This window comes from Aplysia californica, unplaced genomic scaffold (assembly GCF_000002075.1).
Source record: "Aplysia californica isolate F4 #8 unplaced genomic scaffold, AplCal3.0 scaffold00559, whole genome shotgun sequence".
Classification (NCBI taxonomy): domain Eukaryota; kingdom Metazoa; phylum Mollusca; class Gastropoda; order Aplysiida; family Aplysiidae; genus Aplysia; species Aplysia californica.
Window position 1 is genome coordinate 115,409 of NW_004797829.1, and position 3,702 is coordinate 119,110.

Sequence of the window (3,702 nt, forward strand, 5' to 3'; positions counted from 1 at the left end):
TAGACAGAAAAACTTCTTTAACTAAAAAAGAACTTGTTTTTGAGACACGAAACAAAACACTATTCAACGTTCGTGACTATGTCTGTATCATTGCTCATGAATCATTGACAAACACGCTTTGTTGTAGAGAGTGTCCCATCTCGTAGTGTATTATAATAAATCTCTCTAGATGGGTGTATATTTTGTGCTGGGCTAAAGCAAGGCTGATGCCGTAAAGTCTTCACAAAAATCATCTTAGTGTTGTTTTATTCTTTATGTTATGACTGTTTTGTGCGCCGTCATCAAGTCAAGGATGACATCAGAAGGTGTACTTTTTTGGGGGGTATGTATTTTACTGCCCTTGCAACTGCATAAGGTCCTATGAGCGCGCCGCGGGACACATTAAACTTTTTCAGTTGGTAGGAAATTTTGAATTTTGTCCGGGTGGCGGCCGAAGCATACTCTTACCTATTTTAGACCACCAAGGGATCTTTAACGTGCGCAACTTAATCACGGACCCTCCGAGATTTTTCACCCTTGTTCGAGAAGGCTAGGTGTAGATCTTTCCTACCAGAAGATCAGGAGTTTGACTGAAAGACAGCAGTAGGAAGGAGCCAAAGAGTAGCTGTATAAAGTCTGCAGAAAGAGTAGCACAGAAGAGGGGGGGGGGGGCAAAGGAGTTGAGGGACTGGGGGCAGAAAGAGGATACGAAAGCAAACGACAGAACATTGCTAGAGAGTAGGAAAGGAGGTGAAAGGAGACAATTTTAGAGAACAACATTTTTCGGTGGCTACCCGGATTCGAACCCGGGACCTTTGAATGAGAGGCCAACACCTTAACCTCTATGCCACGAGAGCCCCATGGTGTACTTTTTGACATCAGGTGTCTTGAGCGAACTAGCCTTCACTGGGAACACAAATTTACCAGCAAAGTCACTAGATCTACAATTAGTGTAAAATACATGGGCTGGCTTTAGCGTCTTCCCTCATTTAAATCAGAACACCTTTATTTTATTTCTTTCTTTTTTTAGCCCGCTGAGGGAAAATCCAAAAACCCCATTTGCACAGACAGAACATTACAAAATCGGTGTTTGTTCTGTGTCAATATGTTCTATCTGAACATTAGATTCATGGTGTTCTTGGGGTGTCCTGAAACAAAACTTCTCTTACCTCCAACTTTGCATGTGTTTTTACGGTCCTGTGCAGCCGAGAAAAATTTCCTTCTGGGATAATAAAGTATTATCTTATTTTTTTTTTATTATTATGGTTTAACTTCCATCTCCCAAATTAAAGAATAAAAATAAAAGACTCATTTAAACCGCCCCCCCCCCACCTTTTCCCCTTTGATGCAATTAGCGAGCATGAGACCAATGTTCTCATGTTCTCAGCCCTCGGGAAATTGGAGCAGAGGGTTCAAGATCGTGTCAGCTCTGTGTACATTCACCAACCTTGACATGAAGAAAGTCCTGAAACAAAACAACGCACAGACAGCGTCTCTCTCTGTCTCTGTCTCTGTCTCTCTCTCTCTCTCTCTGTGTGTCTGTGTCTCTGTCTCTGTCTCTGTCTCTGTCTCTCTGTCTCTCTCTTTCTCTCTCTCTCTCTCTCTCTCTCTCTCTCTCTCTCTCTCTCTCTCTTATCCTCTCCCTCCCCTACCACTATCCTACTACCCCCTTCCACCATTTCAGCGTTCAACTAATGTATACGCTTCACTCTCCCATAAATCTAGTTTCGTCTGGGTCAAGCAATGAGGTCAGTTTTTTGTCACGGTAAACTGTGTTGCTGGCGACTTTGGTTCGAATTCCTAATCTAGTACCGCTCTGTGACACAGCAGCTGATCAATGAATGTTTCTTTTATGTTTTTTTTGGGTAAGTGTATAACGGCGCCTGCAACTGCCTAAGGTCATATGAGCGCGCGAGGCACATTAATGAATTGAGCATTTTCAGTTCGTAGGATATTTTTAATTTTTGCCCCGGTGGGGGCCGAAGCCTACTCTCATCGATTTTGGACGACCAAGGGATCTTAAACATGCGCTACTTGAATACGGGACCCTCGAGATTTTTCGCTCATGTCCGAGAAGGCCAGGTGTAGATCTTCCCAACCATAAGATCATGGGTGTGACTAATTTACAAACTAGATCGAGGTGAGAGAAGTTCTTGTTGTTTATGCCTCACTCATTCTGCCTGCGGTGATTAAATTAAAGCAACTCTCCCTTTCTTCCGTCTTCCTATTCATCCGTTTTCTCTTCCTCCTTCTCCCCTTCCTCATCCTGGTCCCCCCCCCCCAGGACCATAAATCATCTCTTCACTTCTCCCTCTAAGCATGGGAACTTCGGAAAAGTCAACACACCGTATCGTTTTACTATTTTTCTAGAGTGCAAATGAAATCACACGAAAGCTGCGATACAAAGCGACATCTTCTAACAAGCAAACATCACGTCCTTAGTCACCCCTGGCTCTGCTCCACAGCTACAGCACATCTGGGAAAAAGATGGAAAAGTTAAAATGGGGGTCCCCGTGACAAAACAAACTAGATATCTAAATCCATTTACCACAAAACTGAGAAAATTCGAGAAAAAAAAATTAAAAGATATGAGCTATAAACAAAAGTATGAAAGAAACGCAATTTTATCATAGTAAATATGTCAATAGATACAGTGGGTTTTTTTTAGAGGGGGGTGGGTGTGGGGGGATATATTAGGTTCTAAGGACAATGATTTTATCGTAAGATTATGGAGTGCAATGGGGCTTTCCTGAAATACCCAGATTTGGCGTATGAAGCGTTTTACAAAGGAGCCCTGCAAATGAGCACTCGGTTTAAATATTTGTATTCTAACTTGTCTTCCTTGCTCGCTAACCGGGCCGTTGAAAACCCCCCCCATCCCAGAAGGCAAACAGAAAAGCATGTGCAACGAACTCGTCTTTAAACTGACAACTTTCAAACCGTCTCCCCACTGAAGATGGTACACCAAAGAATGACTCACTCGAACTGGAGATGTTTTATTACAAGATGCTTCACCACTCTCAACAAAGTTTGAACCTCAGTAGAAGCTTTGAGGGCTCTTGTGGCCTAGAGGTTAAGGTGTTCGCCTCTCAATCAATAGGTCCCGGGTTCGTTTCCTGATAACAGCGGAATTTTTATTTTCTCTAATTTCCCGTTCTTTCCTGCTCTCTAACAGTATTCTGTCGTCTGCTTTCGTCTCCACTTTCTGCCCCACCCCTGCCTCCCTCACATCCTTTGCCCCCTCCTCTGTGCTCCTGAATCTCCTTCTTAACTGCTGTCTTTCAGTCACACCCCTGGAAGGCGACCAACAGCTGCCCAGTCTCTCTGCACGACACCAAGAGGCTAGGGCGACATGCGTTTTAAAGCAATAAGCACCCTCAGCACCACACGACAAGCCACTCTTTACTAGCGTGGAAGATAGAAAATCAAGACTCACTTGCGTTGATTGCTTGCAGTCCCAGGCTGATCGTGGGTAAGAGAGAGGTGTTATGTGCAATGAAATGATTATTTATAATAATCAAACAAACTTGAAGCTGAAGAGAAGTGAAATCCTTTTTTATCCGGCCTGGTTATTCACCCCCATACACGCTGCAAGTTTTGCAATGATCAAACATTGCGTTTGCCGAAACCTTTGCTGTCTCCAATTTTTAAACACTCTATAGATGAAGTGTTCCGTGAAAAGGCATCCATTTACCTCAAGAGTGAGAAAAACAGAAAGAGGGG